This window comes from Triturus cristatus, chromosome 8 (assembly GCF_964204655.1).
Source record: "Triturus cristatus chromosome 8, aTriCri1.1, whole genome shotgun sequence".
NCBI lineage: Eukaryota > Metazoa > Chordata > Amphibia > Caudata > Salamandridae > Triturus > Triturus cristatus.
Window position 1 is genome coordinate 56,445,767 of NC_140591.1, and position 13,768 is coordinate 56,459,534.

The 13,768-nt window shown below is 37.6% G+C and overlaps 4 non-coding genes across 4 annotated transcripts; all 4 read left to right on the top strand.

Annotated features, from left to right (window-relative positions):
• The first annotated feature begins 387 nt into the window (after positions 1-387).
• On the top strand, positions 388-460 carry TRNAF-GAA (transfer RNA phenylalanine (anticodon GAA)). The gene has a single exon. It is a non-coding gene; the product is annotated as a tRNA-Phe (tRNA).
• A 1,672-nt stretch (positions 461-2,132) lies between these two features.
• TRNAF-GAA (transfer RNA phenylalanine (anticodon GAA)) lies at positions 2,133-2,205 on the top strand. The gene has a single exon. It is a non-coding gene; the product is annotated as a tRNA-Phe (tRNA).
• A 1,083-nt stretch (positions 2,206-3,288) lies between these two features.
• On the top strand, positions 3,289-3,361 carry TRNAF-GAA (transfer RNA phenylalanine (anticodon GAA)). The gene has a single exon. It is a non-coding gene; the product is annotated as a tRNA-Phe (tRNA).
• A 2,843-nt stretch (positions 3,362-6,204) lies between these two features.
• TRNAF-GAA (transfer RNA phenylalanine (anticodon GAA)) lies at positions 6,205-6,277 on the top strand. The gene has a single exon. It is a non-coding gene; the product is annotated as a tRNA-Phe (tRNA).
• Positions 6,278-13,768: the final 7,491 nt, after the last annotated feature.

Sequence of the window (13,768 nt, forward strand, 5' to 3'; positions counted from 1 at the left end):
TCTGTCCTCCTTCTAAACTTGCTTCCACCACTCTTGCCATCAGCTTTGATGACGAATTTATCCCATTTTATACTTTTTTCAAAGTAAACTCTTGTCTGCATCAGCTTTCACTTCTCCTTGAACAAACTTGTCAGTATTGAGATGACATAGCTTACCTACTCAGGCGACATACGTCTGTGTAATACAGTGCTGGTCCACTTAGAGTTTTAAAAGAAAAACGACCTAACATTTATCCCAAAAACGCTACTCACCCATTTCACCAGTTAGCTGCTGAACAATGCAGGACACATTAAAACACAGCTCTAACCTCAGATTGAAAATCCAGGTTCTGCATCTCTGTTCTGGGATTGTTCAAAAAAAGAGGCTGAATACTATAGCTGCTGGCTGGCCGAAGTAGCTCAGTTGGGAGAGCGTTAGACTGAAGATCTAAAGGTCCCTGGTTCGATCCCGGGTTTCGGCACATTTTGAACTTCTGCTTTGCATGCCACAAAGACTATTTTGAGTCAACTCATATTGACTTTGTTTATAATGATCAAAACCTTTTATCAAGATAATCGACAATACAATTAATTCAACATATTATTTACTTTCTGTCTTTCTTTCAACCTTGCTTCCACCTCTCGTATTCAACTTTGCCTCCTTTATTTCCCAATTCTTCCTTTAATTGAAAGTAAAGCTTTGCCTGCATCAGCCTCCAGTTCCCCTTATACAAAACTGTTAGTAGTCAGATGACCTAGCTTGCCGACCCTCGCCATATAGGTCTGTGTTTCTGAGTATAAGTCCATTCATAGTTTACAAACATCATCTAACTAACTTGGCTCCTAAAAAGGAAATTCACCCATCAGACCAATTTAGCTACTGAATAATACTGGACAATTTAACACATAACTGCACATGCAGATAGAGTGACCAGGTTCTGCATTTATCTTTAACAATTATAAAAAATACAACAGAAAGCCAAAATTGCCAGCTGGGTGAAATAGCTCAGTTGGGAGAGCAGTAGACTGAAGATCTAAAGGTCCCTGGTTCAATCCCGGGTTTAGGCACATTTTGAACTTCTGCTTTGCATGCCACAAATGCTATTTGGAGTCAACTCATATTGACGTTGTTTATAATGATCAAAACCTTTTATCAACCTGATCGATAAGACAAACATTTCAACATATTTTTTACATTCTGTCTTTCTGTCAAACTTGCTTCCACCTCTCTTGTATTCAACTTTACCTGCTTTATTTGCCAATTCTTCCTTTAATTGAAAGTAAAGCTTTGCCTGCATCAGCCTCGAGTTCCCCTTATACAAAACTGTTAGTAGTCAGATGACCTAGTTTGCCTACCCTCACCATATAGGTCTGTGTGTCTGAGTATAAGTCCATTCATAGTTTACAAACATCTTCTAACTAACTTGTCTCCTAAAAAGGAAATTCACCCATCAGACCAATTTAGCTGCTGAATAATATTGGACAATTTAACACATAACTGCACATGCAGATAGAATGACCAGGGTCTGCATTTATCTTTAACAATTATCAAAAATACAACAGAAAGCCAAAATGGCCAGCTGGATGAAATAGCTCAGTTGGGAGAGTGTTAGATTGAAAATCTAAAAGTCCCTTGTTCAATGCTGGGTTTCGGAAAAGTCTGAGAGGTTTCTTGCTTCTCACAAAATATTTCTTGGTATCAGCTCAAGTTTTTCTTTCTTTATTTATCAAAATATTTGATCAACTGATCGACAACATGATCAATTCAACATAGAATTGTCTTTCTGTCCTCCTTCTAAATTTGCTTCCACCTCTCTTGCATTCAGCTTCGACTACAAATGTTTCCTATTTCATGCTTTTTTGTAAAGTAAACTCTTGTCTGCATCAGCTTCCTTTTCTCCTTGACACAGATTTCAGTATTCAGATGACATAGCTTACCTACTCAGGCCAAATACCTCTGTGTAATATGGTGCTAGTCCATTCAGAGTAAAAAAAAAAGCTACCTAACCTGGATCCGAAAAATGCTATTTACCTATTGCACCCGTTAACTGATGAATGATACAGTACATCTTAAAACATAGCTCTAGCATGAGGTTGAGCATCTATTTTCTTGGAAAGTTTAAAAGAAAGGATGAAGACCCAAACTACCAGCAGGCCGAAATAGCTCAGTTGGGAGAGCGTTAGACTGAAGATCTAAAGGTCCCTGGTTCAATCCCGGGTTTCGGCACAATTTCAACATCTGCTTTTCATGTCACAAAAGCAGTTTGGAGTTAAATCAACGCTCTTCTTTATCAAAACCTTTCATCAATCTGATCAACAACACAATCAATTCAACATATTATTTACTTTCTGTCTTCCTTTCAAACTTGCTTCCACCTCTCTTGTATTCAACTATGCCTCATTTATTTGCAACTTCTTGCTTTATTTTAAAGTAAAGCTTTGCCTGCATCAGCCTCCAATTCCCCTTATACAAAACTGTCAGTAGTCAGATGACATAGCTTGTACACCCTGGCCATATAGGTCTGTGTTTCAGAGTATAAGTCAATTCAGAGTTTAGAAAAAAAAATTCTACTTACCTTGTCCCCTAAAAAGGATATTCACTCATCAGACCAAGTTACCTGCTGAATGATACTGGACACTTTAACACATAACTATAAACGAAAATAGAATGACCAGGTTCTGTATGTATCGTCTACAATTATTAATAATACATCAGGAGGCCACAGGGACTTGTTGGCTGAAATATCTCAGTTGGGAGATCGTTAGACTGAAGAGCTTAAGGTACCTGATTCAATCCTGACTTTCAGCACAGTGCGAGGGGATCCTACATTCTTGCAAAATATTTCTTGAAATCAGCTCTAGTTTTTTTTTCTTTATTTCTCAAAATATTTTATCAACTGATCAACAACATGATAACTTCAACAAAAAGTTGTCTTTCTGTCCTTCTAAACTTGCTTCCACCTCTCTTGCCATCAGCTTTGATGACGAATTTATCCCATTTTATACTTTTTTCAAAGTAAACTCTTGTCTGCATCAGCTTTCACTTCTCCTTGAACAAAGTTGTCAGTATTGAGATGACATAGCTTACCTACTCAGGCGACATACGTCTGTGTAATACAGTGCTGGTCCACTCAGAGTTTTAAAAGAAAAACGACCTAACATTTATCCCAAAAACGCTACTCACCCATTTCACCAGTTAGCTGCTGAACAATGCAGGACACAGCTCTAACCTCAGATTGAAAATCCAGGTTCTGCATCTCTGTTCTGGGATTGTTCAAAAAAAGAGGCTGAATACTATAGCTGCTGGCAGGCCGAAATAGCTCAGTTGGGAGAGCGTTAGACTGAAGATCTAAAGGTCCCTGGTTCGATCCCGGGTTTCGGCACATTTTGAACTTCTGCTTTGCATGCCACAAAGACTATTTTGAGTCAACTCATATTGACTTTGTTTAATGATCAAAACCTTTTATCAAGATAATCGACAATACAATTAATTCAACATATTATTTACTTTCTGTCTTTCTTTCAAACTTGCTTCCACCTCTCTTGTATTCAACTTTGCCTCCTTTATTTCCCAATTCTTCCTTTAATTGAAAGTAAAGCTTTGCCTGCATCAGCCTCCAGTTCCCCTTATACAAAACTATTAGTAGTCAGATGACCTAGCTTGCCGACCCTCGCCATATAGGTCTGTGTTTCTGAGTATAAGTCCATTCATAGTTTACAAACATCATCTAACCAACTTGGCTCCTAAAAAGGAAATTCACCCATCAGACCAATTTAGCTACTGAATAATACTGGACAATTTAACACATAACTGCACATGCAGATAGAGTGACCAGGTTCTGCATTTATCTTTAACAATTATAAAAAATACAACAGAAAGCCAAAAATGCCAGCTGGATGAAATAGCTCAGTTGGGAGAGCAGTAGACTGAAGATCTAAAGGTCCCTGGTTCAATCCCGGGTGTAGGCACATTTTGAACTTCTGCTTTGCATGCCACAAATGCTATTTGGAGTCAACTCATATTGACGTTGTTTATAATGATCAAAACCTTTTATCAAGCTGATCGATAAGACAACCATTTCAACATATTTTTTACATTCTGTCTTTCTGTCAAACTTGCTTCCACCTCTCTTGTATTCAACTTTACCTGCTTTATTTGCCAATTCTTCCTTTAATTGAAAGTAAAGCTTTGCCTGCATCAGCCTCGAGTTCCCCTTATACAAAACTGTTAGTAGTCAGATGACCTAGTTTGCCTACCCTCGCCATATAGGTCTGTGTGTCTGAGTATGAGTCCATTCATAGTTTACAAACATCTTCTAACTAACTTGGCTCCTAAAAAGGAAATTCACCCATCAGACCAATTTAGCTGCTGAATAATATTGGACAATTTAACACATAACTGCACATGCAGATAGAATGACCAGGGTCTGCATTTATCTTTAACAATTATCAAAAATACAACAGAAAGCCAAAATGGCCAGCTGGATGAAATAGCTCAGTTGGGAGAGTGTTAGATTGAAAATCTAAAAGTCCCTTGTTCAATGCTGGGTTTCGGAAAAGTCTGAGAGGTTTCTTGCTTCTCACAAAATATTTCTTGGTATCAGCTCAAGTTTTTCTTTCTTTATTTATCAAAATATTTGATCAACTGATCGACAACATGATCAATTCAACATAGAATTGTCTTTCTGTCCTCCTTCTAAATTTGCTTCCACCTCTCTTGCATTCAGCTTCGACTACAAAGGTTTCCTATTTCATGCTTTTTTGTAAAGTAAACTCTTGTCTGCATCAGCTTCCACTTCTCCTTGAACACAGATTTCAGTATTCAGATGACATAGCTTACCTACTCAGGCCAAATACCTCTGTGTAATATGGTGCTAGTCCATTCAGAGTAAAAAAAAAAGCTACCTAACCTGGATCCGAAAAATGCTATTTACCTATTGCACCCGTTAACTGATGAATGATACAGGACATCTTAAAACATAGCTCTAGCATGAGGTGGAGCATCTATTTTCTTGGGAAGTTTAAAAGAAAGGATGAAGACCCAAACTACCAGCAGGCTGAAATAGCTCATTTGGGAGAGCGTTAGACTGAAGATCTAAAGGTCCCTGGTTCAATCCCGGGTTTCGGCACAATTTCAACTTCTGCTTTTCATGTCACAAAAGCTGTTTGGAGTTAAATCAACGCTCTTCTTTATCAAAACCTTTTATGAATCTGATCAACAACACAATCAATTCAACATATTATTTACTTTCTGTCTTCCTTTCAAACTTGCTTCCACCTCTCTTGTATTCAACTATGCCTCATTTATTTGCAACTTCTTGCTTTATTTTAAAGTAAAGCTTTGCCTGCATCAGCCTCCAATTCCCCTTATACAAAACTGTCAGTAGTCAGATGACATAGCTTGTACACCCTGGCCATATAGGTCTGTGGTTCAGAGTATAAGTCAATTCAGAGTTTAGAAAAAAAAATTCTACCTACATTGTGCCCTAAAAAGGATATTCACTCATCAGACCAAGTTACCTGCTGAATGATACTGGACACTTTAACACATAACTATAAACGAAAATAGAATGACCAGGTTCTGTATGTATTGTGTACAATTATTAATAATACATCAGGAGGCCACAGGGACTTGTTGGCTGAAATATCTCAGTTGGGAGATCGTTAGACTGAAGAGCTTAAGGTACCTGATTCAATCCTGACTTTCAGCACAGTGCGAGGGGATCCTACATTCTTGCAAAATATTTCTTGAAATCAGCTCTAGTTTTTTTTTTCTTTATTTCTCAAAATATTTTATCAACTGATCAACAACATGATAATTTCAACAAAAAGTTGTCTTTCTGTCCTCCTTCTAAACTTGCTTCCACCACTCTTGCCATCAGCTTTGATGACGAATTTATCCCGTTTTATACTTTTTTCAAAGTAAACTCTTGTCTGCATCAGCTTTCACTTCTCCTTGAACAAAGTTGTCAGTATTGAGATGACATAGCTTACCTACTCAGGCGACATACGTCTGTGTAATACAGTGCTGGTCCACTTAGAGTTTTAAAAGAAAAACGACCTAACATTTATCCCAAAAACGCTACTCACCCATTTCACCAGTTAGTTGCTGAAAAATGCAGGACACATTAAAACACAGCTCGAACCTCAGATTGAAAATCCAGGTTCTGCATCTCTGTTCTGGGATTGTTCAAAAAAAGAGGCTGAATACTATAGCTGCTGGCAGGCCGAAATAGCTCAGTTGGGAGAGCGTTAGACTGAAGATCTAAAGGTCCCTGGTTCGATCCCGGGTTTTGGCACATTTTGAACTTCTGCTTTGCATGCCACAAAGACTATTTTGAGTCAACTCATATTGACTTTGTTCATAATGATCAAAACCTTTTATCAAGATAATCGACAATACAATTAATTCAACATATTATTTACTTTCTGTCTTTCTTTCAAACTTGCTTCCACCTCTCTTGTATTCAACTTTGCCTCCTTTATTTCCCAATTCTTCCTTTAATTGAAAGTAAAGCTTTGCCTGCATCAGCCTCCAGTTCCCCTTATACAAAACTGTTAGTAGTCAGATGACCTAGCTTGCCGACCCTCGCCATATAGGTCTGTGTTTCTGAGTATAAGTCCATTCATAGTTTACAAACATCATCTAACTAACTTGGCTCCTAAAAAGGAAATTCACCCATCAGACCAATTTAGCTACTGAATAATACTGGACAATTTAACACATAACTGCACATGCAGATAGAGTGACCAGGTTCTGCATTTATCTTTAACAATTATAAAAAATACAACAGAAAGCCAAAAATGCCAGCTGGATGAAATAGCTCAGTTGGGAGAGCAGTAGACTGAAGATCTAAAGGTCCCTGGTTCAATCCCGGGTTTAGGCACATTTTGAACTTCTGCTTTGCATGCCACAAATGCTATTTGGAGTCAACTCATATTGACGTTGTTTATAATGATCAAAACCTTTTATCAAGCTGATCGATAAGACAACCATTTCAACATATTTTTTACATTCTGTCTTTCTGTCAAACTTGCTTCCACCTCTCTTGTATTCAACTTTACCTGCTTTATTTGCCAATTCTTCCTTTAATTGAAAGTAAAGCTTTGCCTGCATCAGCCTCGAGTTCCCCTTATACAAAACTGTTAGTAGTCAGATGACCTAGTTTGCCTACCCTCGCCATATAGGTCTGTGTGTCTGAGTATAAGTCCATTCATAGTTTACAAACATCTTCTAACTAACTTGGCTCCTAAAAAGGAAATTCACCCATCAGACCAATTTAGCTGCTGAATAATATTGGACAATTTAACACATAACTGCACATGCAGATAGAATGACCAGGGTCTGCATTTATCTTTAACAATTATCAAAAATACAACAGAAAGCCAAAATGGCCAGCTGGATGAAATAGCTCAGTTGGGAGAGTGTTAGATTGAAAATCTAAAAGTCCCTTGTTCAATGCTGGGTTTCGGAAAAGTCTGAGAGGTTTCTTGCTTCTCACAAAATATTTCTTGGTATCAGCTCAAGTTTTTCTTTCTTTATTTATCAAAATATTTGATCAACTGATCGACAACATGATCAATTCAACATAGAATTGTCTTTCTGTCCTCCTTCTAAATTTGCTTCCACCTCTCTTGCATTCAGCTTCGACTACAAATGTTTCCTATTTCATGCTTTTTTGTAAAGTAAACTCTTGTCTGCATCAGCTTCCACTTCTCCTTGAACACAGATTTCAGTATTCAGATGACATAGCTTACCTACTCAGGCCAAATACCTCTGTGTAATATGGTGCTAGTCCATTCAGAGTAAAAAAAAAAGCTACCTAACCTGGATCCGAAAAATGCTATTTACCTATTGCACCCGTTAACTGATGAATGATACAGGACATCTTAAAACATAGCTCTAGCATGAGGTTGAGCATCTATTTTCTTGGAAAGTTTAAAAGAAAGGATGAAGACCCAAACTACCAGCAGGCCGAAATAGCTCAGTTGGGGGAGCGTTAGACTGAAGATCTAAAGGTCCCTGGTTCAATCCCGGGTTTCGGCACAATTTCAACTTATGCTTTTCATGTCACAAAAGCTGTTTGGAGTTAAATCAACGCTCTTCTTTATCAAAACCTTTCATCAAGCTGATCAACAACACAATCAATTCAACATATTATTTACTTTCTGTCTTCCTTTCAAACTTGCTTCCACCTCTCTTGTATTCAACTATGCCTCATTTATTTGCAACTTCTTGCTTTATTTTAAAGTAAAGCTTTGCCTGCATCAGCCTCCAATTCCCCTTATACAAAACTGTCAGTAGTCAGATGACATAGCTTGTACACCCTGGCCATATAGGTCTGTGTTTCAGAGTATAAGTCAATTCAGAGTTTAGAAAAAAAAATTCTACTTACCTTGTCCCCTAAAAAGGATATTCACTCATCAGACCAAGTTACCTGCTGAATGATACTGGACACTTTAACACATAACTATAAACGAAAATAGAGTGACCAGGTTCTGTATGTATCGTCTACAATTATTAATAATACATCAGGAGGCCACAGGGACTTGTTGGCTGAAATATCTCAGTTGGGAGATCGTTAGACTGAAGAGCTTAAGGTACCTGATTCAATCCTGACTTTCAGCACAGTGCGAGGGGATCCTACATTCTTGCAAAATATTTCTTGAAATCAGCTCTAGTTTTTTTTTCTTTATTTCTCAAAATATTTTATCAACTGATCAACAACATGATAACTTCAACAAAAAGTTGTCTTTCTGTCCTCCTTCTAAACTTGCTTCCACCTCTCTTGCCATCAGCTTTGATGACGAATTTATCCCATTTTATACTTTTTTCAAAGTAAACTCTTGTCTGCATCAGCTTTCACTTCTCCTTGAACAAAGTTGTCAGTATTGAGATGACATAGCTTACCTACTCAGGCGACATACGTCTGTGTAATACAGTGCTGGTCCACTCAGAGTTTTAAAAGAAAAACGACCTAACATTTATCCCAAAAACGCTACTCACCCATTTCACCAGTTAGCTGCTGAACAATCCAGGACACATTAAAACACAGCTCTAACCTCAGATTGAAAATCCAGGTTCTGCATCTCTGTTCTGGGATTGTTCAAAAAAAGAGGCTGAATACTATAGCTGCTGGCAGGCTGAAATAGCTCAGTTGGGAGAGCGTTAGACTGAAGATCTAAAGGTCCCTGGTTCTATCCCGGGTTTCAGCACATTTTGAACTTCTGCTTTGCATGCCACAAAGACTATTTTGAGTCAACTCATATTGACTTTGTTTATAATGATCAAAACCTTTTATCAAGATAATCGACAATACAATTAATTCAACATATTATTTACTTTCTGTCTTTCATTCAAACTTGCTTCCACCTCTCTTGTATTCAACTTTGCCTCCTTTATTTCCCAATTCTTCCTTTAATTGAAAGTAAAGCTTTGCCTGCATCAGCCTCCAGTTCCCCTTATACAAAACTGTTAGTAGTCAGATGACCTAGCTTGCCGACCCTCGCCATATAGGTCTGTGTTTCTGAGTATAAGTCCATTCATAGTTTACAAACATCATCTAACTAACTTGGCTCCTAAAAAGGAAATTCACCCATCAGACCAATTTAGCTACTGAATAATACTGGACAATTTAACACATAACTGTACATGCAGATAGAGTGACCAGGTTCTGCATTTATCTTTAACAATTATAAAAAATACAACAGAAAGCCAAAATTGCCAGCTGGATGAAATAGCTCAGTTGGGAGAGCAGTAGACTGAAGATCTAAAGGTCCTTGGTTCAATCCTGGGTTTAGGCACATTTTGAACTTCTGCTTTGCATGCCACAAATGCTATTTGGAGTCAACTCATATTGACGTTGTTTATAATGATCAAAACCTTTTATCAAGCTGATCGATAAGACAACCATTTCAACATATTTTTTACATTCTGTCTTTCTGTCAAACTTGCTTCCACCTCTCTTGTATTCAACTTTACCTGCTTTATTTGCCAATTCTTCCTTTAATTGAAAGTAAAGCGTTGCCTGCATCAGCCTCGAGTTCCCCTTATACAAAACTGTTAGTAGTCAGATGACCTAGTTTGCCTACCCTCGCCATATAGGTCTGTGTGTCTGAGTATAAGTCCATTCATAGTTTACAAACATCTTCTAACTAACTTGGCTCCTAAAAAGGAAATTCACCCATCAGACCAATTTAGCTGCTGAATAATATTGGACAATTTAACACATAACTGCACATGCAGATAGAATGACCAGGGTCTGCATTTATCTTTAACAATTATCAAAAATACAACAGAAAGCCAAAATGGCCAGCTGGATGAAATAGCTCAGTTGGGAGAGTGTTAGATTGAAAATCTAAAAGTCCCTTGTTCAATGCTGGGTTTCGGAAAAGTCTGAGAGGTTTCTTGCTTCTCACAAAATATTTCTTGGTATCAGCTCAAGTTTTTCTTTCTTTATTTATCAAAATATTTGATCAACTGATCGACAACATGATCAATTCAACATAGAATTGTCTTTCTGTCCTCCTTCTAAATTTGCTTCCACCTCTCTTGCATTCAGCTTCGACTACAAATGTTTCCTATTTCATGCTTTTTTGTAAAGTAAACTCTTGTCTGCATCAGCTTCCACTTCTCCTTGAACACAGATTTCAGTATTCAGATGACATAGCTTACCTACTCAGGCCAAATACCTCTGTGTAATATGGTGCTAGTCCATTCAGAGTAAAAAAAAAAGCTACCTAACCTGGATCCGAAAAATGCTATTTACCTATTGCACCCGTTAACTGATGAATGATACAGGACATCTTAAAACATAGCTCTAGCATGAGGTTGAGCATCTATTTTCTTGGAAAGTTTAAAAGAAAGGATGAAGACCCAAACTACCAGCAGGCCGAAATAGCTCAGTTGGGGGAGCGTTAGACTGAAGATCTAAAGGTCCCTGGTTCAATCCCGGGTTTCGGCACAATTTCAACTTATGCTTTTCATGTCACAAAAGCTGTTTGGAGTTAAATCAACGCTCTTCTTTATCAAAACCTTTCATCAAGCTGATCAACAACACAATCAATTCAACATATTATTTACTTTCTGTCTTCCTTTCAAACTTGCTTCCACCTCTCTTGTATTCAACTATGCCTCATTTATTTGCAACTTCTTGCTTTATTTTAAAGTAAAGCTTTGCCTGCATCAGCCTCCAATTCCCCTTATACAAAACTGTCAGTAGTCAGATGACATAGCTTGTACACCCTGGCCATATAGGTCTGTGTTTCAGAGTATAAGTCAATTCAGAGTTTAGAAAAAAAAATTCTACTTACCTTGTCCCCTAAAAAGGATATTCACTCATCAGACCAAGTTACCTGCTGAATGATACTGGACACTTTAACACATAACTATAAACGAAAATAGAGTGACCAGGTTCTGTATGTATCGTCTACAATTATTAATAATACATCAGGAGGCCACAGGGACTTGTTGGCTGAAATATCTCAGTTGGGAGATCGTTAGACTGAAGAGCTTAAGGTACCTGATTCAATCCTGACTTTCAGCACAGTGCGAGGGGATCCTACATTCTTGCAAAATATTTCTTGAAATCAGCTCTAGTTTTTTTTTCTTTATTTCTCAAAATATTTTATCAACTGATCAACAACATGATAACTTCAACAAAAAGTTGTCTTTCTGTCCTCCTTCTAAACTTGCTTCCACCTCTCTTGCCATCAGCTTTGATGACGAATTTATCCCATTTTATACTTTTTTCAAAGTAAACTCTTGTCTGCATCAGCTTTCACTTCTCCTTGAACAAAGTTGTCAGTATTGAGATGACATAGCTTACCTACTCAGGCGACATACGTCTGTGTAATACAGTGCTGGTCCACTCAGAGTTTTAAAAGAAAAACGACCTAACATTTATCCCAAAAACGCTACTCACCCATTTCACCAGTTAGCTGCTGAACAATCCAGGACACATTAAAACACAGCTCTAACCTCAGATTGAAAATCCAGGTTCTGCATCTCTGTTCTGGGATTGTTCAAAAAAAGAGGCTGAATACTATAGCTGCTGGCAGGCTGAAATAGCTCAGTTGGGAGAGCGTTAGACTGAAGATCTAAAGGTCCCTGGTTCTATCCCGGGTTTCAGCACATTTTGAACTTCTGCTTTGCATGCCACAAAGACTATTTTGAGTCAACTCATATTGACTTTGTTTATAATGATCAAAACCTTTTATCAAGATAATCGACAATACAATTAATTCAACATATTATTTACTTTCTGTCTTTCATTCAAACTTGCTTCCACCTCTCTTGTATTCAACTTTGCCTCCTTTATTTCCCAATTCTTCCTTTAATTGAAAGTAAAGCTTTGCCTGCATCAGCCTCCAGTTCCCCTTATACAAAACTGTTAGTAGTCAGATGACCTAGCTTGCCGACCCTCGCCATATAGGTCTGTGTTTCTGAGTATAAGTCCATTCATAGTTTACAAACATCATCTAACTAACTTGGCTCCTAAAAAGGAAATTCACCCATCAGACCAATTTAGCTACTGAATAATACTGGACAATTTAACACATAACTGTACATGCAGATAGAGTGACCAGGTTCTGCATTTATCTTTAACAATTATAAAAAATACAACAGAAAGCCAAAATTGCCAGCTGGATGAAATAGCTCAGTTGGGAGAGCAGTAGACTGAAGATCTAAAGGTCCTTGGTTCAATCCTGGGTTTAGGCACATTTTGAACTTCTGCTTTGCATGCCACAAATGCTATTTGGAGTCAACTCATATTGACGTTGTTTATAATGATCAAAACCTTTTATCAAGCTGATCGATAAGACAACCATTTCAACATATTTTTTACATTCTGTCTTTCTGTCAAACTTGCTTCCACCTCTCTTGTATTCAACTTTACCTGCTTTATTTGCCAATTCTTCCTTTAATTGAAAGTAAAGCGTTGCCTGCATCAGCCTCGAGTTCCCCTTATACAAAACTGTTAGTAGTCAGATGACCTAGTTTGCCTACCCTCGCCATATAGGTCTGTGTGTCTGAGTATAAGTCCATTCATAGTTTACAAACATCTTCTAACTAACTTGGCTCCTAAAAAGGAAATTCACCCATCAGACCAATTTAGCTGCTGAATAATATTGGACAATTTAACACATAACTGCACATGCAGATAGAATGACCAGGGTCTGCATTTATCTTTAACAATTATCAAAAATACAACAGAAAGCCAAAATGGCCAGCTGGATGAAATAGCTCAGTTGGGAGAGTGTAAGATTGAAAATCTAAAAGTCCCTTGTTCAATGCTGGGTTTCGGAAAAGTCTAAGAGGTTTCTTGCTTCTCACAAAATATTTCTTGGTATCAGCTCAAGTTTTTCTTTCTTTATTTATCAAAAATTTTGATCAACTGATCCACAACATGATCAATTCAACATAGAATTGTCTTTCTGTCCTCCTTCTAAATTTGCTTCCACCTCTCTTGCATTCAGCTTCGACTACAAATGTTTCCTGTTTCATGCTTTTTTGTAAAGTAAACTCTTGTCTGCATCAGCTTCCACTTCTCCTTGAACACAGATTTCAGTATTCAGATGACATAGCTTACCTACTCAGGCCAAATACCTCTGTGTAATATGGTGCTAGTCCATTCAGAGTAAAAAAAAAAGCTACCTAACCTGGATCCGAAAAATGCTATTTACCTATTGCACCCGTTAACTGATGAATGATACAGGACATCTTAAAACATAGCTCTAGCATGAGGTTGAGCATCTATTTTCTTGGGAAGTTTAAAAGAAGGGATGAA